The 23,976-nt window shown below is 38.7% G+C and overlaps 1 long non-coding RNA gene across 1 annotated transcript in view; it reads left to right on the top strand.

Moving 5' to 3' along the window:
* The window catches only part of LOC139077484 (uncharacterized), a 157,059-nt gene that overhangs the window by 9,178 nt on the left and 123,905 nt on the right, over window positions 1–23,976 (top strand). The gene's annotated exons all lie outside the window — the stretch shown is intronic.

Below are 23,976 nucleotides of genomic sequence, written 5' to 3'. Positions count from 1 at the left end.
TTATGACACTTCTTGAGCTATGCCCGTTTTATAGGTGAAAATGATATATCCCCAAACTTTTTTATTCTTCTTATGTTAATTAGGGTATGCCAAACTGCTGTAATGAATAGACCCAAAAGTGTATGACAGCTCGAATTCACTAGAAGCTTAAATCCACTAAGGTAACAACAGGCAAGTGTGGATGATTAATGAGTAACTCTCCTCCAGAAGGTAATTCAGGGATCCTGACTCCCAAACATTAATATGTTGCCTCCCCCTTTTTTTTCCTGGGAAAATTAAACCACTTCAATACTTCCTCAAAATGAGAGGTCAAGAAGGGGGCCAATTGTGATCTAGAAGACTAAGGCAAGGAGGTTAGTGAAATTTATTACAGTGTCCACTGCTCTAGTTAGCCCTCTGAGTGTAAGTAATATTCATCATGTCTCTCCCTCACAGGCCATTTTTGATTCCCCTCACTCTTTGAATTTAGTCTAGATTGTTTTTATGGTTTGGTTACAGAGACTACTATCCCAGAACCTTCTATGTCTTATTTACCCTTCTTTTGTTGGATTCTGATTGTTTTAGTGTCTACTGACAGCCATTAGCATGCATAAAAGTACTAAAAGACTGTCGAGTAAATTCCATGGGTTCCAAACATATTCTTCCCTGCCCTTATTGTGTATGTGAAACCCTAGTTTCCCATGGTAATTAAGATCAATTCCTGCATTCAGTACATAACTTCCCTTGTTTGCCAGATGCTCTACTGACATTAGATGGCAGTCACAGCTAATTAATTGAAATCTTTCTGTGTCATTTGCAGGAGCAATTCTCTTCCAGTAACCAGAATATCTAAATTGGGAGAGCAAAAGTTTGTAAATACAGTTAGCATAAATTCCACAAGTAGGTTTAATAGTGAGAGGGGCCACTCCATTTTGGTTTACATCATTGGTTCAAGGCTTATACCACATCTTAGAGGGCAGTATCCTCTAGCCAACACCATTCAGTCATTCTGTTGGACTGGATACATCTTGGTAATGGGGTCAGATGAGCCTGTTGACACATCTTTCTTATTAAGTGGGTTCCGTGGTCTGAGGCAATATTATGCAAGATATTACACCAATGAATATAGCATTCCATGAGTCCTTGGATGGTGAAGGCTCTAAAGGCACCATGGGCAAAAATGGCAAACCCCATATTCAAAATACATATATTACAATTCCAGGAAGGATAAAGCACTTCCCCTCCAAGGGGAAAGCTTTTGATGTAGTCAGCCTGCTGCCAATTGCCTTGGATGGTGTCCCCAAGGAATGGTACCATTTTAAGAGCTCAATGTTGTTCTCTACTTTTGGTTTGTTGGGGCTCAGATATTCACTAACTAGACCATTTTTGTTGAGTGCAAGTCCCTGTTGTTGAGCCCATGTATATCTTTCCTCCCTCCTATGATGGGCATGCTGCTCATGGGCTCATTGCACATTCACTGCAGTGGCCAAGGAGAGAAGCAGGAGGATAGCCATAGGATGAGTTGTCCTTGTAACTTTTGAGACCCACCTCTGATGTAGATGCTTTATGGTGAGGATTAAAGTGAAACACAAAGATCTATACACTTTGAATCAATTTCTGGAGGTCCACCTATATACCTCTTTCACATTCCTCCTGTTCCAGCTCTACCGGGTTTGTTCTTTTTAGGAGCTTGATCACTCAGAGGAACAATTCACCACTGTCTAAGAGTAAATGTCTACATCTCAGGCTACCTGTTTCTACATTCAAAGGGGATAATTAGATCTTGGAGAGCCATCACCAAGTGAGCCTGTAATATAGCAGCAGTCCACTTCCAAACCATGTCACTATGTAATCCAACACTTTTGGGAACTGAGGTAGAATTCTTTTTTCCCTCATTAGCTAGTTAAACAAAACTCTCACGATGATATAGACATAGGTTTAGGGAAAGGCAATGGTGCAGTAGAAGTAGGTAAGGCATGGGAGTTTAGACTTACTATTAAATTATTTTATAATTTACTAATGTATTTTCAATTTGTTCAAGTCTTGTTCCAAATGTACCACTCTAATGGCACAATGGATTGTGGTTGTGCATGCTCAAACTATGACTCTATGAATCCTATAACATCCAGCAAAAAGTCACATAGTTAGTGTGCTAAGTTCCTGAAAGGAAGAAAATGCACACTTGGTCTTGTCTTTAGAAAACGTAACTTCATGCAAAGTTACTGTTACAGAAGTTTTACTGTGTCATATTTTGGAACATGTGGTGTGCTAGAATTGCTCAAAAGAGTTTAAGCTGTGACTTTCACTTTAGGCTGTGATAGAGTAATTGGTATCAGACATAGCATACTAATGGAAATAACTAGAATAAATAGAAAAAATATATAAGGTGGCTGTTTTCAGACATTGGATGAGAGGTCCTAAAGTACGGTGTCTCTTGAGACAGGGACATAAGCAAGAGGAAACCTATGACTTGCTGAATTTTTGCCTGAAAAACCTCTTCAAAACATGATGGACAGGAGGCAGTCACAAGCAGAACAAGGTGGACTTGCTGAGCTGAAGAGAAAGTGATTTGAGTTTGGGAAGACTGAGGAGGATGGAATCTAAAGGCAGAGTTTCAGAGAAGAAGGAAAGTTGAAGAAAGAGCTCCAGAAATCTACTTAATGTCCCTTTGAGTCTATTGCTTAACATGAAGCTGAAATGCATAGAGTGAAACTACAACGCCTAGAAAAGAGTGATCCAGTAGCTGGAATCTGACGTGTTCCTAGAAGATATACAGCAGCGGAATTCACATTTTAATCAACCAGAGTGTAAAGACCCTTTGAATATCAGGCATTCAGGGTCCACTAGGAAGATCATTCTTTAATAGTGGAGCAAAAGCAGTCCTAGATTAGTACTACTGTAACCCATAATGAAGCTTAGAAAGAAACCTCAAAAGGATTAAGCTGTTCTGTAAGCAAATTAACTGCTTATCATAATAAATAACAAAATCCGTTAAAGAAGTTCAAGAACTTAAGAAAATAAAATCCACAATGTTCAGTATCTGATGAAAATTACCAGATACACCAAGAAAGAGAATAATAATGAACTATAATGAGGAGAGAAAGAAGTCAGTGGGAAAAGAAACAGAAATGGCAAAGAAGATGGAATTAGCAAAGGATGTTAAAACAACTGTGATAAGTATGCTCAAGGAATTATAGAAAAAAAAGCATGATGAGTAGAGAAATGGAAATATAAAAATATTAAAAGACACATCTAGAAATAAAAATACAATATCTGAAATAAAAATTCTCTGGATAGATCCATTTCCCCTATCTCCCCTAAGTAACAAAACTTTAATCTGCAAAGTGAAGGGCATCAAAATCATAGCCTGAGGATACTGATGGAAATGAACTGCATCTGGGGAGTGGAGTGAGGGAAGACGTGCTATCCATAGGGAGAAGCATAAACATTTGTGAAGGCCACCATAAGGAGACCCAAGGCCACACTGCCTTCCTTAACCTGAAGCATAATCATGACATCAGAGAACTACCCAACTCACATCCCACCACCATACTAACAGCAGGTGAGTAAAAATAATGAATAAAGGTGGGGCATAACTGGGATAGCTTCAAGCAACAGACCCTCTCTGGGAAGTGGCACAAAGGCAAGACACAAAGCTAGGTGGGGAGACAAACACAAGGTATCACCGAGGAATTTGAGGGGCTGGCTCAGTGGCACAGTGGTTAAGTGTGCATGTTCTGCTTTGGCAGCCCAGGGAACACTGGTTTGGATGTGGGTGTGGACATGACATCGCTTGGCAAGCCATGCTGTGGTAGGCGTCCCACGTGTAAAGTAGAGGAAGATGGGCATGGATGTTAGCTCAGGGCCAGTCTTCCTCAGCAAAAAGAGGAGGATTGGCAGCAGACGTTAGCTCAGGGCTAATCTTCCTCAAAAAAAAAAAAACAAAACAAAAAAAACCAGAGGAATTTGAAGCTACTGATGCAGTGAGGGTAACCATAGTAACAACAAGCTTCAAACTCAGTTCAATTAATGGCTAGATTAATGAAAATCCCCACGGTAAAGGCCTGGCACAAGGAAAAGCATGCTCATCTCCAAGCATAAAAAGCTTACCCCGGTACCTTTTGTCTTATACAACATGTCTGGATTTTCAGCAAAAATTATGAGGCATGCCAAAAGTCAAGAAACAAAATACAGTAAGAAGGGACAAAGAAATCATCAGAACTAGACTCAGAAATGATATAAATATTGGAAAAATTTTTTATAATCTTAACTATGAGTAATGTGTTAAAGTTTCCAATGAAAAAGGTAGACCTCTTGAAAATAAGATAGGTAATTTCAGCAGAGAAATGGAAACTGTAAGAAAAAATGAAATGGAAATACTAGAAATAAAAAACACATTAACAAAAGTGAAGAATTCTGGGCCAGCCCTGGTGGCCTAGTGGCTAAGTTCTGTATGCTCCACTTTGGGGGCCCAGGTTTGGTTCCCAGGTGCAGACCTACACCACTTGTCAGTGGCCATGCTGTGGTGGCAGCTCACATAAAAGGAAAACAAGAGGAAGATTGGCAACAGATGTTAGCTCAGGGTGGATCTTTCTCAGCAAAAAACAAAAGAAAGTGAAGAATTCAACGAGGCCATTGGCAAGCTTGACACAGCCAAGGAGAGAATCAATGAATTTGAAATAGTTTAACAGAAATTACCCAGATGAATCACAAAGAGAAAAGGGAGTGAAAAAAAAAAACTTTTAAAGTGAAGGCAATATAAGACTTTTTCCGGCAAACATATGTTAATCCATTCAATATGGCACTGCTGCTCCTTGTTACTGTTTTCTGTTTTTTCCCCACTCTTTTGTTTTTCTCTCTTTTTGACTCACTTCAGATAATTTCTAGTAGGTATATAAAGAATTGAAATTTTTTAAGAAATAAACTTATCATTGTGATTGGTTTTAAAAAAAACTTTGTATTTTGAAATGATTATAGATTCACAGGGAGTTGCAAAGGTAGTACAGAGCGGTCTTGTATAGTCTTCACCCAGTTTTCTGCAATTGTATCTTACATAATTATGGTACAATACCAAACCAAGAAATTGACACCGGTACAATGCGTGTGTGTATGTGTCATTTTATCACATGTGTAGATCTGTGTAGCTGCCACTGCAATCAAGATACAGAACTATTCCATCACCACAAAGATCTCCCTCATGCTACTCCTTTATAGACACACCCATCTTTCTCCCAACATTCCTTACCCCTGGGAACCACTAATTCAAAGGAAGTATAAATATATTGAGAGGAAATTAAATTACACAAGTTTTGTTAGATGTACCTGTATTTCATTTTTTTAATGACTATAAATGATATTGTATTTTTAATTTCAGCTTTCATATCTCTATTGCTCTTAAATAGAAATAAAATAGATTTTAAAGTTGATCTTGTAACCTGCAATATTGCTAAATTCACTGATTCTCAAGGGTTTTTTTTTAGGATTCCTTGGGAATTTCCTCATAGACAATTATGTCATCTGTAGTGACAGTTTCATTTCTTCCTTTCCGATCTTTAGGTCTATTATTTCCTTTTCTTGCCTTATTGAGCTGGCTAGACCTTCCAGTACTATGTTGAGTAGTAGTGGTGAAAGAAGACATCCTTGCTTTGTTCCATATCTTAGGGAAAGAACATTTACTTTTTCATCGTTTGATATTAGCTATAGATTTTTGTTTTTGATTTTGCAGGGGAAGATTCGCCCTAAGCTAACATCTGTTGCCAATCTTCTTCCTTTTTTCTTCCTCCCCGCCAGCAAAGCTCCAGTACAGTTGTGTATAGTTGCAAGATCTTCTGGTTCTTCTATGTGAGCCACCACCACAGCATGGCTACCAACAGTTACTGGTGTGGTTCCCAGCACAGGAACCAAATCCAGGCTGCTGAAGCTGAGCGTGCCGAACTTTAAGTGCTAGGCCATCAGGGCTGGCTCTGTAGGATTTTTTGTAGATGTTCTTTACCAGGTTAAGGAGTTCCCTGTATTCTTGTTTTCTGAGAGTATTTATTATGAATGTGTGTTTGATTTTGTGAAATGCTTTTTCTGTGTCAACTGATATAATCATTTGATTTTTTTGTTTTCTAGCCTGTCGTATGGTAGATTATAATTATTGTTAGGTGAATATTGAAACATCCTGGAATAAATCTCACTTAGTCATGGAGTATAATTCTTTTTACTCTATACTGCTAAATTCTATTTACTAATATTTTGTTAAGGATTTTTATGTTTATATTTCCGAGAGATACTGGTCTATAGTTTTCTTTTTTTTGTGCTTTCTTTGTTTGGTTTTGGTAATACAGGCCTCATAACATGAATTAGGAAGTGTTTCTTCCTCTTTTATTTTGTGGAGAGATTATGTAAAATTGGTGTTAATTCTTCTTTAAATGTTGGGTAGAATTCTTTAGTTGAACCATCTGGACGTGGAGATTTCTTCTTAAATTATTATTTTAATTTTGTTAATGATTACAGGATTACTCAAATTATCTATTTTATATTGGGTGAGTTGTGGTGGTTTATACTTTTTGAGGAATTGTTCCATTTTGTCTAAGGTGTCAAATTTATGTTTTGAATTAATCACAGTATTCCCTCATTATCCTTTTGATGTCAGCAGGGTCTATAGTGATATAACTTCTTTCATTCCCAATAAATATAATTTCTGTCTTTACTTTTTTTCTTTGCCAGTTTTGTTAAAGGTTTGTCAATCTTATGAATATTTCCAAGGAAGCAGTTTTTGTTTTGTTGATTTTCTTTACTTTTTATTTCCAATTTCATTGATTTCTGCTATTAGCTTTATTATTTCCTTTACTGTGCTTGCTTTGGATTTATTTTGCTCTTTTATCTAGACATGATTGTCTATTTCCTGAGAAAGGCATTTAGATTAAAGATTTGATACTTTTTTTTTTGGTCTAACAAGTATTTAGTGCTACAAACTTCCCTGCTGTGGCTGCATTCCACAAACTGTGATATATTGTGTTTTCCTTTGCAGTCAGATCAATCTGTTTTTTGATTTCTCTTGAGATTTCCTTTTTGATTCAGGGATTATGTAGAGATGTGTTGTTTAGTTTCTAAGTGTTTAGAGAGTTTACTGTTATTTTTCTGTTATTGATTTCTGGTTTGATTTCATTTTGGTCAAAGAACACACTCTGTATGATTTCAATTATCTGAAATGTTTTCAGGTCTGCTTCATAGCCCAGGATGGGGTCTGTCTTGGCTTTGTTCCTTGATCACTTGAAGACTGTGTCTGCTGCTGTTCTTGGGTGGAGTGTTCTGTGTTGATTAGATCCTGTTAGTTGGGGGCTAAAGTTCTTTCATATTTTCTGATTTTCCATCTCATGGTTATATGTCAGCTATTTAGAGACAGTCTTGAAGTCTCCAGCTAGAGCTGTGGATTTATCCATTTCTCCTGTCACTTCAATCAGTTTTATTTCACATATTTTGCAGCTCTATTGTCTGGGGGATGTGTATGTTTAGATGCGCCATGTCGTCTTGGTGGATTTACCCTTTTATCATTATGAAATATCTATCTCCGTTTTTGGTAATTTTCTTTACTTTGATGTCTAGTTTATATAGCCACTCCTGCTTTCTTTTGATTAAATTTTGCATGGTATATTTTGTTCCATCGTTTTACTTTCAACCTACCTTTATCATTATATTTGAAGTGAGTTTCTTTTAGATATCGTATAAGTGGGTCATCCCTTTGTTATTCTGCTAATTTCTCTGTTTTTTAATTGGTGTATTTAGACCATTTGCAGTTAATGTAATTGTTGATATGTTAGAGCTTATATCTGCAGTTTATATTTTATTTTATATTGTTTCTTTCTCTCTCTGTCTCTCTTATTATTTTGGTTCCTCTGTTTTATTTTTCCCAACAGCTTGTGGATTACTTGAACATTTTTTAGAATTCCATTTTGATTCATCTATAGTGTTTTGGCTATATGTCTGTGTATACATTTTTTAAGTGGTTGCTCTAGGCATTGCATTCATGTACTTAACATTGCAATTTACTGATGTCCACATTTTGCTGGTTTGAGTGACATGCAAAACCTTACTTCCCTTTACATCTCTCTACTTTTTCCTATTTACAATAGAATTGTCTTAAATATTTCCTCCACATACACTAAGAACTATATCGGACAGTTTTGCTTGAACTATTAAACATAATTTAGAAAACTCAACAGGAGAAAGAAAGCTTATTATACTTATCTATTTTTTTTACTCTTTGCATTTTTCTTTCTTCCTTTGAATATCCCATGATTCCTTTTTAATCATGTTATATAGGTTTAGATAACTTCCTTTTGTCATTCTTTGTGTTCAATCTGGTGGGGACACATTCTCTTCGTTTTCCTTCAACTGAGAATGTCTTGATTTTCTCCTCATTCCTGAAGGATATTTTCACTCAATATATATTTCTGCATTGACAATTCTTTCCTTTAATTACTTGAAAAATGTTGTGCCACTACATTCTGGCTTTGATGGTTTCTAATTAGAAACTGACTGTTGTTTGAATTGTTTTTCCCAGATATGTAAAGTGATTTTTTTGGTCTTGTTGCTTTCAATATGTTTTCTTCATCTTTAGCTTTCAGAACTTTGACTATGATATGACTTGACATGAATTTCTTTGTAGTTAACCTGTTTGGGGTTTGCTCAGCTTAGGGGACCTGTAAGTTTATGTCTTTTGCTAAATTGGGGCATTTTCAGTAATCATTTCTTTGCATACTTTTTAAGCCACATCGTCTTTTTCCTCTCTTTCCAGAACTTCAATGACATGAATATTACATTTTTTGTTATAATCCCACAGGTCCCTGAGATTTATTTAATTTTTTTTCCAGTACTCTTTTTCCCTGCTGTCCAGGTTGGGTATTTTCTACTGTTCTCTTTCTAGTTCATTGATTTTTTTATCCAGTCTACTAATAAGCCCATCAAAGGCAATCTTCATTTCTGTTACAATGTTTTTGATCTCTAGTGTTTCTTTTTGGTTATTTATTAGAATTTCCATCTCTCTGGTTACATGGTCCATCTGTTCTTGCATACTGTCTACTTTATCCGTTAGATCCTTTAATATCTTAATCATAGTTGTTTTAAATTCCTGGTCTTATAATTCCAACCTCCCTGTCACATTTGAGTCTGGTTGTTATACTTGTTCTGCCTCTTAAAACTCTGTCTTTTTGCTTTTAGCATATTATAATTTTTTCTTGGTAGCTGGACATACTGTTCTGGGTAAGAGGAATTGCTGTACATAGATCTTTAGTAATGTGGTGGTAAGGTGTGTGTGTGTGTGTGTGTGTGTGTGTGTGTGTGTGTAGGGGGGAAGCATTCTACACTCCTATGGTTAGGTCTTAGTCCTTTAACAACCTTCACATATGCTTCTCTGTTTTTTCCTTCCTTAGTTGGAACAGGACGGCTAGAGTGAGCTGGAGTTGGGTATGTCCTTTCCCCTGTTTAATTAGCTTCTGATAAAACCCCAGAAGATTAGGCTCTAGTTAAATGCCTTCTCCAGTGGGCAGGTCTTGTTAAGAAGAAAAGAATGCTCTTGTGTGTTTCAAAATGGTTCTTTTTCCCCTCCTCGTTTTGGAAGCATGAGGGGATTTTTCTCCATTATCCACTGTGAGAATCAGGTCAGGCTCCTGGAGGTGAAGCTCACAAAAGTATGGGGACCCAAATGATTGAGTCCCCCTTGAGTTTTAAACTCTCATACTTATCCAGGAGGAGTTGCAGCCATTTGTCAATTATAGTTCAGGTTTCCTTACCTCAGCACTGGCTCCCATGGGGGTTTGTGCTCTGTGCTCATGAGTCTCTGCTCTGGTAAGTTGTAATTCCCTGTATTTGCCTATTGGTCTCTCTTATTTATTTATTTATTTATTTATTTTTGTGTGTGTGTGTGTGTGTGAGGAAGATTGGCCCTGAGCTAACATCTGTGCCAATATTCCTGTATTTTGCATGGGATGCCTGTCACACCATGGCTTGATGAATGGTGTTAGGTTCATGCCTGGGATCCAAACCTGTGAACCCCAGGCTACTGAAGTGGAGTATGAAAACTTAACTGCTATGCCACTTGGCTGACCCCTGGTCTCTCCAATTTTGGGGGCTGTGGATTGCCCTGTGACCTCTCTCCTCTTAAGAATCTAGAAGAGTTGTTGATTTTTCAGTTTGTTCAGCTTTTTACCTGTTTTTAGGATGAAGTGGCAACTTACAGCTTCTTTCATGCTGGATTGGAAACCAGAAGTCATTCATTGACTCTTTACTTTGTCTTCTCCATTCTGCTGGTGTATCTATCCACTTTTTGAAAAAATTTTGATTATTTTATTATTGAGTTCTAAAGTTTCCATTTGATTCTTTGTAATTTCTATTTCTTAGCTGAAATTTTCTATTTTTTTTTTCGTTTCAAGGGTGTTTGAAACTGCTTATTGAAGCAATTTTATGAGGGCTGATTTAAAATCATTTTCAGATAATTCTAACACCTGTGTCAGCTCAGTTAACATCTGTTCATTGTCTTTTTGCATTTAAACTGACATTTTCTGGGTTCTTGGTATGATGAGTTATGTTTTATTGATTATGTTATAAAACTCTGGGTACCATTTAAATCTTCTTTTTTAACAGGCCTCTTCTAACTCCATTCTTGTAGGGGACAGAAGATGTTTTCTCATTACTGCCAGGTGGTGGTGGATGTCTAAGTTTCCCTCTTTTCCCCTGTTAACACACAGTATGTACCAACTCCCTGTCAACTGCTTAATGGGGGTAAGAGTTCAGGCTCCTTACTGGCCCTCCACTGATATCAACCTATCAGGGAGAGGAGGAGGAGTGCATAGTTACCACCAGATGATGATGGAAGTCAAGGCTTTCCATGTGGTCTCCACTGACACTGTGGCTTGAGGGAGTATCTGATCACCAACTGACAGGGATGAAAGTCCTGGCTTCCCACTCAGCCGTCTCTGACACCACTACAGTCAGAGATGGGGTGTTTCATTACAGCATGGCAAGGGTGGAAATTTATGCTCCCCACTCAGATTTTCCTGGATAAGGTGGATGAGGCCTCAGTATTTTTTCTGTGGCATTGGCTGAAGTAGAACAGCTATTCTCTAGGAGTTTTTTGTTTATCTAGGCTGCCCTTTTTCTGGTTCTTTAGCTAGAGAGATCAGGCCATCCCTAGAACTTTAAAAATCTGATCTCATTGGCATTTCTTGTTTGCCAGACTTTCCTGAACCTAATCTGGGAGATAGAAGGCAAAAATACCTATACTTAAAATATATTATTTGATATATATTAAAAACATTAAATATATATGTATTAAACATCTACTAAATATATTGAGATATATATTAAAAACTCTAGAATATATATCCTAGAGTTGTAAATTGTATTTAGTAGGAGAAATATGGAAAAATACATCCACTCCATTTTTTTGGAGTCAGAACTCTCATTACCATCATTTTCAAAAGATATTTTTCCTGAATATAGAATTCTAGGTTGACTAGTTTTTGTATTCAATACATAAAGATATTGCTCCATTGTCTTTTGGCTTGTATAGATTCTGATTTCTGAAGTCATCCTTTGCTTCATTCCTCTGGTAAAATGTGATAGATTTTTTCTTTACTATGGTTGCTTTTAATATTTTCTCCTTATCACTGTTTTTTTTCCTCCACCAATTTGCTTATAATGTGCTTTAGTTTTCTATATGTTTCTTATGCTTAAGTTTCATTGGACTTCTTTCTCTCTCCACTGGATTATAAGCTACATGAAGGCAATGACCGAGTATTATCTCAAAAGTATTAATTGAGAAAAGTAAATGAATAAGTCTCAAAATATATACAAACCTGTTCATAAGTAAATAGACACAAATACACCTATGTATCTGGTATTTAGCAACATCCTTCCTATTATCTACCTATAAATCTTATCCAGATATCAGCTGGAGACTCAAACCTCTCAAACTTTAAAAAAAGATTTTTTAAACACTATTGCATCCCCTATGGAATCTCATAATCTTACTCAAGAATATTCTAAAAACTAAGATATTTTTACTTTCATGGCCAAGTTGGGACCAAAATTTTTAATTCTAACAAATTCATATGTGTTCTGTGTCTTGATAATTGTAGGAGGAAATGCTGTAAAATCTCTAATATCCTTTCTGTGTCATATGATTAGTCAAAGTTAATCATGGTGACCTCATCTGTGTCGTGAACTGGTTAAGGATTAGACAAGCCTTAAACAATTCTGGCCAATGATATGTGTTGAGAGTTTTGCTCAAGACTTCTCATAAAGTAAAACCAGTCTCTCTCTACACAGTTATACAAATAAGGGAGTATGTTACCACAGAAATTGATGGAAGCCTACTTACACAAATATGGATCATAGTAGGAAACAGATTTTCACTTAGATAATTTAAAATAAAGATACTTTAATTATGAGAGCATTTATAGAAGTATAAACAGCATTAAGGTATGAGCAGATTAAGAGATTTTGAGGTTCCTGGAGACTAGAAACAGTGGGAAGCCTTGAAGAGGCAAAGGGAGCTGGCAGAAGCTATAGTTGTGGTGGGACCAGCCATGGCCAGAACACTTGTACCAAAGCAAGGAGGGAGTGGAGAAGGAACACCATGGCCTTGCTCTTTTTCAGTCTTGCAATATCCTAATGGTATCATTCACTGGCTGAACCCAACTAGAAACCAGCTGGAAAGTCTGACTAAGTCATGCAATCCGTAGCTCAGCCTTTGGAGCACAGAGCATGGCCAATAAGGACGGAGAATGGACCTGGTCAGGTAAACTAAAAGTAATCAGTACTCTCCTTATGACCACCAGAGGAACCAACTACAGGATGAAGCCAATTCTGCAGACAGAACAGAAAGTTAGGAATAATTGGATCCATGTTGACATGGATAAAGACTAAATCAACTGACCCTGTAGACTGCCTTATTTCTGCACTTTCTATTATGAAATACAGCAAATGTCCTTACTGTATGAGCCAGTCTTGATGTTTTTATTACATGAATGCAAAGCATACTATCTAATATTAGAATAATTTACCTATTGCTTTGTGTATGTGATTGCAGAACACATTCCTTTTATTTTGAATTTCTTCCCTCCTCCACCCTGATCAACTAGAAATACAAGTCTGTTGCATGAAGCATCTTTCGCTGAAGTTTTCAGGCTTATATGGAAGGTTCACATGTCACAATGAAATGTAAAAAATAAAAATTGAAGGGGCCAGCCCAGTGGCACAGTGGTTAAGTTCAGTGTGCTCTGTTTCAGCGGCCTAGGATTCACAGGTTCGGATTCCAGCCATGGACCTAGACTACTCATGAAGCCAAGCTGTGACAGCATCCCACATACAAAATAGAGGAAGATGGGCACAGATATTATCTCAAGGGCCACTTTTCCTAAAGCAAAAATAGGAAGCTTGGCAACAGGTGTTAGCTCAGGGCCAATCTTCTTTATCAAAAAAAGAAAATTGAAATTTCACATTAGATGTTTTCGTCTAAAATAATTTTAGGTTTTTCACTGAATACTCCACTTGTTAGAGTATCTTGCTTTTTTCCAATTCACTGCTTTCTCTATCTCTCCCCTGCTCCCTCCTACTGTCTCCGTTTCACTGTCTGCCCTTTCCATTTCATCTTTCATTACTAGTTTGAAAAACAAGTGCTATACTATTATCCATGGAAGGCATATCATGCTCCTGATGGGACATAGATGAACATAGGGGCATTTATGAGCAGCATTCTCTTTTCTTAGAAGGTAATTGTGATAGTAACTAATATCTTCACTACAACAAATACATATTATATGCAAGATAGTCTTACATAGTGAGAATTATTTGTAAATATTACAATAACTAGGAAACAAATTTTGTTTTGCTGCATTGTAATGAGGAGATTGAAGCTTGAGACATTTATTTGCCCTAAAATACTAGTTGATGAAGCTTATATTTAACCATCATGTGACACCAAAGATTTTTTTTGTCTACATCATAAAGCATATGTTTTCTTTAAATATTTACTTTGCTTATTTTCTCTGAACATACCCTAATTCACTGAAAGAATATGCAGTGGACATGGATTGTGTCAGTTTTTTCCAATATTCAATGGTTCAGAGCACCATTCTGGGTTCGATGTAAATGCTGAATATTGGATGAGAAGCGATATCTGAGAGAATCCAGATAAACTTTAGTCAGCTATCTCCAAGCCAGATAATAATGGATGGGGCTTGGTCATATATCCAGGATTATAAAATCTCATCCTGGCTTCATGTCCCTCTTCAAGTAAGATTATCAGAGGAGCTGAGAGTAATGATGGATGTAATACAACACCCAAATCAGTCTCTGGTCCTTCGGAATAGCTTAAGTTTTCCTATTTGAGGATATAGTATTATTCTCCTCAAAATATTATGGCTGATGTTGTTGTTGTGTGTAAACCATGACGTTGGGTATGAGTTTAAGTAGTTTGAAAGATCTTTTATACAGCCATGCATTGCTTAATGATGGGGATGCATTCTGAGAAATGGGTCATTAGGAGATTTCATCATTGTGCAAACATCATAGAGTGTACTTGCCCAAACCTAGATGGTATACCCTAATACAGAACTGGTCTATATGGTACTAAACTTATGGGAGCATGGTGGAATATGCAGTTTGTCATTGACCAAAATGTCGCTATGCAGCTCATGACAATTTGGCTGAATATTAGGGCTCTCTTTACCGGTAAAAACTTACAGAAGAGGGAGATATTATAAAGATCTCATAGAGATACTTAAGGTTTTTCTGTAGATGAAGCAACATGGTGACTACAGATCTAGAAGCTGGGGTAATAGTATCTCTGGAAATATCTCAGTTATCACTAGGAAAACAGAAGCAGAGATGAAAGGAAAACAAAGCCTGAGGTGAGCAGGGAAGAGTGACATGTGTATATGAGCTCTTTGTGGTTAAATCACCAGTGAGTGGCCCCTCTGAGGAGGGGCTTGAATGAGGAGACTGACAGGAATAAGGAATCTGAAGAAATGGATCAGGAGACAAAGCTCAGTGATACAACAAGACCACAGCAGGCAGGCTGGGTTTTAGTCTCATCCCTTTTCTCTTTTCACGGGCCATTTCCCTGAAGCTGGAGGAACCATGAAACTGGTGAGTTCTGGACCTGTGTGCCAGGATCACCCACTTTCCCCATTTACCTCCAAATTTTCCAAAAATATCTTCTTTAACCTGATTTCCTGCTAAACTTTCTCTCATAATCCTGGTCCTTTCATCCTCCAACATTCTCCAAGTCCTTACCTGACATCTGCTATGGAGTTTACCTCATGACTCCTTGCTTGGAGGAGGAACTGTCTAAGAATAATCCCTGGCTAGTGAGGAAGGAGTCTCCACAGTGCTTATTTCAACCTCTCCACAGACCAGTGTCTCTCTTTTCTGTGAAAATGGCTTGGCCTCAGTGATTCTGGGAAAAGAGACGTTGGGATTAGAAAGGCACAGGGTCCAGTGAGGAATTGCAATAAAGAAAGTATCCATTGATCAGAGGGGTAGGGGTGAGGGTGTGGACAGAGTCGAAACATGCAGCCATGATCTCCAAACTAGTCTTTGAGTGAGCAGGGTTTCTCAGCACTCCAAAGAGGTCGAATTCTACATACCTGTCAATCTCAGGCTGCTCCTTTCTTTTCCAGTAGAACTGCTCATCTGAATCAATATTGTGGGACAACTGGCAGAAAGAGTGTTCCATAGTGCCTGTGTGGTTAGTTACTGATCAAAGATGGCAGAGCATGGAAAGAGGAGAGGATGGGTAGGAATAAAGGAGAGTGGATCTGACAATGTGCATGCACACTAATCAGAATGGAACTCATGCTTGAAAGAGCCTAAATACAAAATGCCAATTTCGTTTCTCTTTCTCTTAGGTTCCCCAGGTGTCTGGGGTTTTCTTTGGAGGATCTTATATTTGAGAAGTCTGGTCCAGAAACAAGAACTGGAGAAAAACAGCTTGTGGGTGGAGGTTCCTGTTCACTCTCAAGTGTGTGTCTTATGGGTCAGTCAGCTAATTTGGATCAATCAGCAATTCATGAATGAATGGCCGATTCACAGCAACTGGCCCACACATCAATTTGCTGAATGATATAGTGAGCAGATTTAGTAAATTTAGTAATTTACCAGAACTTTGATTGAGAAATAGTTTTATTGAATTTATTGATTATGTCAAGTGAACATTACAAAAATGTCAGCATTTCAGATAGAAATTTTTCAGTTTATGTTAGGATCAAGTCCTTTTAAAAGTTACATTTTGTTTTATAAATGTTAGCATTTCAAAGGCTCTTTTGCTAATATCTCTGAAGGATTAATTTGTAAAATTTAACAAATTCAACCCAAACATATTTGTTATAATTATTTAAAATGTTTATTCCAATTCATATTAAAAGCATTTTAAACAACTTCTGAAATTGTCTGTGAAGTGTAATTGACCAGTTTTCATTTTGTGTTTGCAAATGCATTTGTTATGAAGCTTCACAGAAACTAGGGGCTGTTTGTTGGCAGAGAGATGGAGTGGACTCTGTACATGGCACATTATATGTGGCAGGGTCTCCAGAGAGCAAGAGAATGGGGGTCTTGGGAGAGTAAGGGGGCCCCAGAAACACAGAGGTCTATGATTCACAGCCCTCTAATACTCTTCCATACCATCAAATATGAATCAAGACAAATTTTTAGAAATAGAAAAGAGAAATGAGTTTGGGGCATATTAATAACTTTGGAAAATTGGTTCCTCTGTAAACTGGTTTTTGGTGGATTAGTTTATCAAATTAATCAAGATTCCTTTGGATCACATAGAGTAATCTACAGACCCTCTGAAAAGTCCCCTCCATTCTCCTTCCAAGGTGGTTTTATGAATGAAAAAGCATGTCATGGCACTCCTCTGCTTGAATACCCTCTATTTTTTCTTGTCACATTGTGAAGAAAACCCAGGCGACTTTAATGATGCTGTCATCAAACCTCACAAAGACTAAGACACCTAAATTCCACTCTAATCACACCAAGCCACACGCTGTGTGTGACCCCTCCCCACCCCAACCCCATTCTTGTTAATCCTCCCTGTCTGCACTCAGGAATCCAGACAGACTTTATTGAACTGTCTCCAAGCCAGATAATATCCTTCTTGTGGGAGGGGCTTGGCCACATATCCGGAATTGTAAAATCTTATCCTGGCTTCATATCCCTCTTCAAGTAAGATACTCAGAGGAGCTAAGAGTAATGGTGGATGTAGTATAACACCCCCCCCCACCCCCCCCCCCCCCCAGTGCCTGGTCCCTCAGAATAGCTTAAGTTTTCCTATTTGAGGATATAAGATCATTCTCCCCAAAATATCATTACAGTTGTTGCTGTTGTGTATAAACCATGACTTTGGGTATGATTTTAAATAGGCTGAAATATCCTTTATATAGCTGAATATCAGGGCTTCTCTTCACTGGTAAGAACTTATAGAAGAAAGAGATATTATAAAGATCCCACAGAGAGATACTTAAGGCTTTTCTGAAGATGAAGCAACATGGTGACCACAGATCTAGATGCTGGGGGAAGAATGGTCTCTGGAAATATCCCAGGAGTCACCAGGGAAACAGAAACAGAAATGAGAGAGGAAAAAAAAAAGCCAGACGTGAGCAGGAAAAAGTGCCATGTATAGATGAGCTCTTAGTGGTTAAATCACCAGTGAGTGTCCCCACTGAGGGGATTGGATGAGGAGAAGGAGAGGAAGAAGGAAAAAGAAAAAAATGCATAGGAGACAAAGCTCAATCATATAGCAAGTCCATAGCAGGCAGTCTGGGTTTTTGTCTTATTCCTCTTCTGTTTTTAAGGGCCATTCCCAGCAGCTGGAGGAACCAGAGAACTGGTGAGCTCTGGGCTCCTATTCCGGGATCACATACTCTTCCCATTTACCTCCAAATTTTCCAAATAGCTTGTGTCACCTGATTTCCTATCTTCCTGCCAAAGTTTTCCCTGGTCTGTTATCCTCAAACATCCTCCAAGTACTTACCTGACCTCCACTATAGAGTTTCCCTCATGACCCCTTGCTTGGAGGAGGTACTGTCCACAATGCCCATGTCAACCGCCATAGACCAGTGTCTCTCTTCTCTAAAAATGGGTTGGCAACAGAAGCTATAGGAAAAGAGAGGGTGTTCAGGATTAGAAAAGCACATGATCCTGTGGGGAGTTGCAATGAAGAAAGGGTCCATTGATGGGAGAGGGAGGGATGAAGTGGTGGGCAGAGATGGAACATGTAGTCATCATGTGCAAACTGGTCTTTGAGTGAGCAGTGTTCCTCAGCACTCCAAAGAGGTTGAATTCTTCAAACCTGTAAATCTCAGGTTGCTCCTACCTGGTCTTCTTTTCCAGGTTCCATATAGAACTGCTCATCTGAATCAAAATTGTAAGGAAACTGGCAGAGACAGTGTGTCATACAGCCTATGAGGTTAGTTACTGATCAAAGATGGCAGAGCATGGAAAGAGGAGAGGATGGGTGGGAATAAAGGAGAGTGGATCTGACAATTTGCATGCACATTAATCAGAATGGAACCCATGCTTGAAGGAGCCTAAATACAAAATTCCAACTTCCTTTCTCTTTCACTGAGGTTCCCCAGGTATCTGGGGTTTTCTTTGGAGGATCTTATATTTGAGAAGTCTGGTCCAGAAACAAGAACTAGCTTGTGGGTAGAAGTTCCTGTTCCCTCTCAAGTGTGTGTCTTATGGGTCAGTCAGCTAATTTGGATCAATCAGCAGTTCAGGAATGAATGGCTAATTCTCAGCAACTAGCCCATGCAGTTTGCTGAATGATATAGTGACCGGATTTAGTAAATTTGGTAATTTGCCAATACTTTGCTTGTGGAATAGCTTTATTGAATTTTTTCATTACTTGCCTAGTGAACATTACAAAAATGTCAACATTTCAGATAGAAATTTTTCAGTTTATGTTAGTATCAAATCCTTTTAAAAGTTACATTTTATTTTCTAAATTTTAGCATTTTAAAAGCTCTTCTGCTAATCTCTCTGAAGGATCAATTTGTAAAATTTAACAAATTCAACCAAAACATGTATATATGTATTTTTTAGTTTTTTCTTTTTTTTTGCTGAGGAAGATTCACCATGAGCTAACATCCATTGCCAATCTTCCTGGATTTTTGCTTGTGGAAGATTAGCCCTGAGCTAACACCTGTGCTAATCTTCCTCTATTTCGTATGTGGATCACTGCCACAGCATGGCTGACAAGTGGTGTAAGTCCACTCCTGGGATCCGAACCTGCTAACACCAGCCACTGAGGCAGAGCACACTGAACTTAACCACTACGCCACAGGGCCAGCCCCTAAAACGTATTTTTTAACTATTTAAAACGTTTGTTCCAATTTATATTAAAAGCATTTTAAACAACTTCTGAAACTGTCTGTGAAGCATAACTGACCAGTTTTCATTTTGCCTGTATAAACGCATTTGTTATAAAGCTTCATGGAAACTAAGGCCTATTGACCTAGTGGCGTAGTGGTTAAGTTCACGTGCTCTCCTTCAGCAGCCTGGGGTTCGCAGGTTCAGATCCCAGGAAAGGACCTACACACTGCTCATCAAACCATGCTGTGGAGGCCTCCCACAGAAAAGAGAGGAACATTGGCATAGATGTTAGCTCAGGGCCAGTCTTCTTCACCAAAAAAATAGAGAGAAAGAAAAAAAGAAAAAGAAACTGAGTACTATTTGTTGGCAGAAAGATGGAGTGGAGTTACAGAGAGCAAGATGGTCCCAGAAACTCAGAAGTGTATGTCTCGTAGCCCTCTAATACACTTCCAAACCATCAAATGTGAATTGATACAAACTTTAGAAACAGAAAAAAAGAAATGAATTTGGGGTACATTAATAATTTTGGCAAATTGGTTCCTCCATAAACTGGCTTTTGGTGGATTGGGTTCATCGAATAAACTGGGATTCTTTTTGGATCACAAAGTAATCTACAGACCCTCTGAAAAGCCCCCTCCACTCTGCTTCTAAGCTGAGTTTATGAAAAAAAAAAAAAAAAGCATGTTATGGCACTCCTCTGCTTAAATTCCCTCTATTTTTACTTGTTATACTGTGAAGAAAATCCAGGTGACTTTTAATGATGCTGTCATCAAACCTCACAAAGACTAGGACACCTAAAGCCCACCCTCTAATCACACCAAGCCACACGCTGTGAGTGACGTCCTCCCACCCCAGCCCCAGTCCTGCTAATCCTCCCTGTCTGCACTCAGGTAAATGCTTTTGCCTGGAATGAACATAGCCCTTTAACTGTCCAGCCCTCACCTCCTCTGAGAGGTGCATCTGGAAGGCCTGTCTTTCAACTCTGCCATGACCTCTATGCCATCAACTCCCCAACCTCCTCACTTTGAAAAATTATTATTCATGAATTAATGCACAAATAGTAATCATCTTCTAGTCCTATGTCATCAACCCATTCCAGGAGAAAAGAAAATAACTGACCAATGGACACCACTATCAATTTATAGTCTTAGGAGTGCCCTGAACCCTCAACACTGTTGAGTCTTGTCTTTAGTTAGCAGTATTTGACATTCCCTGTATTTGACTAGCTGGTACAGACTTTTGTTTCTTTTATTTTTCCTCCATGTATGTCTCCCCTCCAATGTGTGAACTCCTAAAAGACAGGATCCAAGCATTTTCATCTTTGAAACCCAGGACCCTATTTCTGTAGGTGTGTAAAAAATACTGTTATGTGGCAGTATCCAACGTCTGAGGTCTGTTGGGCTTTTGGGAAGGGAGACCAAAGTACAGTAAACAAACCACATGGAGGGGCCAGAGCTCAGACACAGGGGGACCGCTGATTATGAGGGTGAGGAAGGCAGGGCACTTGGACATGTGGCACAGGACAGGCTTTTAGACATTTGTCAGAAGCTACAATGAGGAATGGTGAGTCCCTCTTCCTGTAAATTGAATCAAGATACGTGAAATATGATCCTGGACTCTCTACCAGAAAAGTCCATGTAGCTCGCAAAGCTGCATTCACTTTCTTCTTCTTTTGTAAGTTTCTATTAAGACTCTGTGTTTTGCACTCAAGTTTCCACACTTGTGAGCCCACTGAGGGGAGGACCAGGTTCTGAGATCTGAAATTATAGGTAAAATGGCAGTTCTGTGCGGGGTAGTCGTGTTACTTCAGAGAGGAAAAATGCAGTGGATTCACAATCAAATACATCTAATATGCTCTCCCTGCTCTTTCCCTCCATAAAGATGAGGTAAGAGGTAGGGATTCAAAATCATAATGATTCCATCATCTGCATAGAGATGAGAAATAACAAGAAGACTTTTCTGTCTTTGCTAATGACATTAAAAATTGAACTCGCTACTATTATATTAAAACCTAATGCATATGGTGCCCACCACAGATTGCAGAGGACCTTTACAAATTATATCTGCATTCATGACAGTGGTCCTCTGAAGTATGTATTGTTCCTACAGATGAGGCAGAACTAAGTCTTTCAGAGCTGAAATGGTTTATCCATTGTCACTCTGATACTAATTGAACTCCTTCTTAAGATTCTCTAAAACAAGATTTAAAGAGAGAACTTTGTGCAAGGAGAAAGAACCTACTCTATACGTGTCATGGAAAATTCATATAACTGGTTACGTAAGGATTGATACAGGGGACATATATAAGTAGCTTCACAAAGACTTAGAGAAATTTTGAGATAAATGCTTGATAAATTTTTATTAAATGGAAATAATATTTTGGGGGCAGCATTTCTGTCTATATTACTACTGGCAGTAAGGAGCACACAGAATCCTTCAGGATATACAATGTTTCCTGATTCCTGAAGTGAACACAGAATAGGTCCTGGATGGCCCTTCTGGTGACAAGATGATTATTACGTTCACAGTTAACACCAGTGATCAAGTATAGATCCTAAAGCATGCTGGCCAGGGCAGATGTTTTCTCCCTGAGTTTCCACAAGGAAGAAGTCCATAACTTTTATCTTCCACTCTTAGGGAACAGAGGATGTTCCGTGGGGAGAGTCTCCCTACTGTAACCCTGACCCATATCAATGATGGTTTTTTATCCCTTTGTCTACCCACATGGGCACCCTGCCCTCACCCTAGGTGCCCTGTTTCCACAGAGGCTGGACAGGGTGACTCAGGTGAGGCACCTGGAATCAGGACGTTTGTCCGATTTGCCTTCCTCTCAGACCAGGCCTGCAGTGGCTGCCCTGAGTAATGCAGCAGGGATGTGGGCAGTGCAGAGAGCTCTAGAAAATGTAGGGAGGCTGACTGGGTCAGAGGAAACAGCTGGCAGAACTCCAAACCAGAGCCTTTCAGATGAATTTTTAGCCAACTAGAAAAAGATTCTAGGTGATACTGTTGTTGCTAGTAGAAAAGATTGTGTGAAGAAGCTGTGAGGCTGGGAGATCCCCAGGTCTGACGCAGTCTCCACTCCACAGCCGCAGAACAGAACTGAGGGACATTTCCCCCTTAGAACAGAAGGGAAGGCATGGGCCACAGGCCTCTCTGCTGCTCTGAGGGACCCTGGGGTAGCGCTGAGGGAACTGAGGCACCTTCAAGGTCCCTCTCTGACCATTCTTCCTGGCCCCCAACCCTATTCCAGGTCTGAGATTGATGTTCCTCCTTTATGCTTCCACCCCACGGTGGAAACTCTCTTTATTCTGGAGTTATCCTGATCCTGATGTACCACTGCTGGTGGAAGCCCAGTGGCAAATATCCCAGTCTCAGGTGCTGTGGAACTAGGCACCTCATACAGAATATTGGAGTAACAAACTGCCTCCATGTGCCACTAATGGAAACTTGCTTTTGTTGCCTCTTCCCTATTTCTTTTTACCTGGCAAACTCCTTATATTCTGCTTTTACATCCTGTTGTCTGTTTTAAAAGGAAAACATAAAATACAGGGAAGAGAGAGAGGGAGGGAGAGAAGGAGAGAGGGCGATACTTATTTTCTTGTTTATTAATGTTTGCCAGGCACTGTTCTAACTGCTTTAAAGCCATTTAGTACTGCCCCCAGTCATGAACGAGAGGAGCCTGATAAACAATATATTTACTAAGAAAAATATATTGATACTTCTGCCATTTGGGGTTTGACACTTAGGGCTGACACAGTAATCTGTAACTCTAAACATCTGCTCCCTTATTAACACTACTAGGGTCCAGGCAATGCTTCTGCACATTGTTTGCTCTCTGTCCTTGAAACTAAAGGTGACTGTGTCTCAATACTGTGAAGGTTTGTAGATTGTGCCTTGCTGACATTAGATGACCCCGTTTCATGGTCAGGGAGGATTTAAGCAGCTGAAGAGCCTATAAGAAAAAAGCCAACAACTTCTCAAATACTTTCATTCAAAGAGTAGGAATGCAGTAGATTCTTGCATAATGTGGAATTACTTGCCAGCAGGACTGGGTGTATATTTTTTTGCTTGTTTTCTTGCTTCATGTATTAACCTGATATTTCTAACAGTTGCACATGGCAGCTGAGAACATTTTGCAATATTAAAGAAGTCATAATACTCTTAAGTTTGTATATTTGAAGATCTAGATGTAAAAATGCTTGAAACATGATCCACATTTTACAAAGAGAAGCCTCAGGCAAAAAGAGGTTCAGTCATTTGTAGACTCTCATAAAGCACATTAATGGCGGAACTGCAGCTGAAAATCATTTCCTTCTAAGAGCTCCGTTCCTCCCATCATAACTTAAGGCTCCTCCGAGTGTCTAAGATAATAGAAGTGAACACCCCTGTGACAATAATTTTCCCTTCCCTGAGATATGATCCCCACTTATTTTCCCCTACTGACACTTCCAAGTATAAGAACTATAGGTTTTAACAAAATATCACAAAGATGTCAACTCTTGAATCATTTTTCTTTCGGTTCTTTAAACCCTCAAGGCATTCAATTTTCAGATCTATAACTGAGAGAAAATCTTCGCCTTAAATGTTCATCCAGTGCAATGTGATGAAGACACAGTGCCAGGCAGTGGACTGAGA

Source organism: Equus przewalskii, chromosome 19 (genome assembly GCF_037783145.1).
Source record: "Equus przewalskii isolate Varuska chromosome 19, EquPr2, whole genome shotgun sequence".
Lineage (NCBI taxonomy): Eukaryota > Metazoa > Chordata > Mammalia > Perissodactyla > Equidae > Equus > Equus przewalskii.
This window is presented reverse-complemented; position numbering and strand designations above follow the sequence as displayed.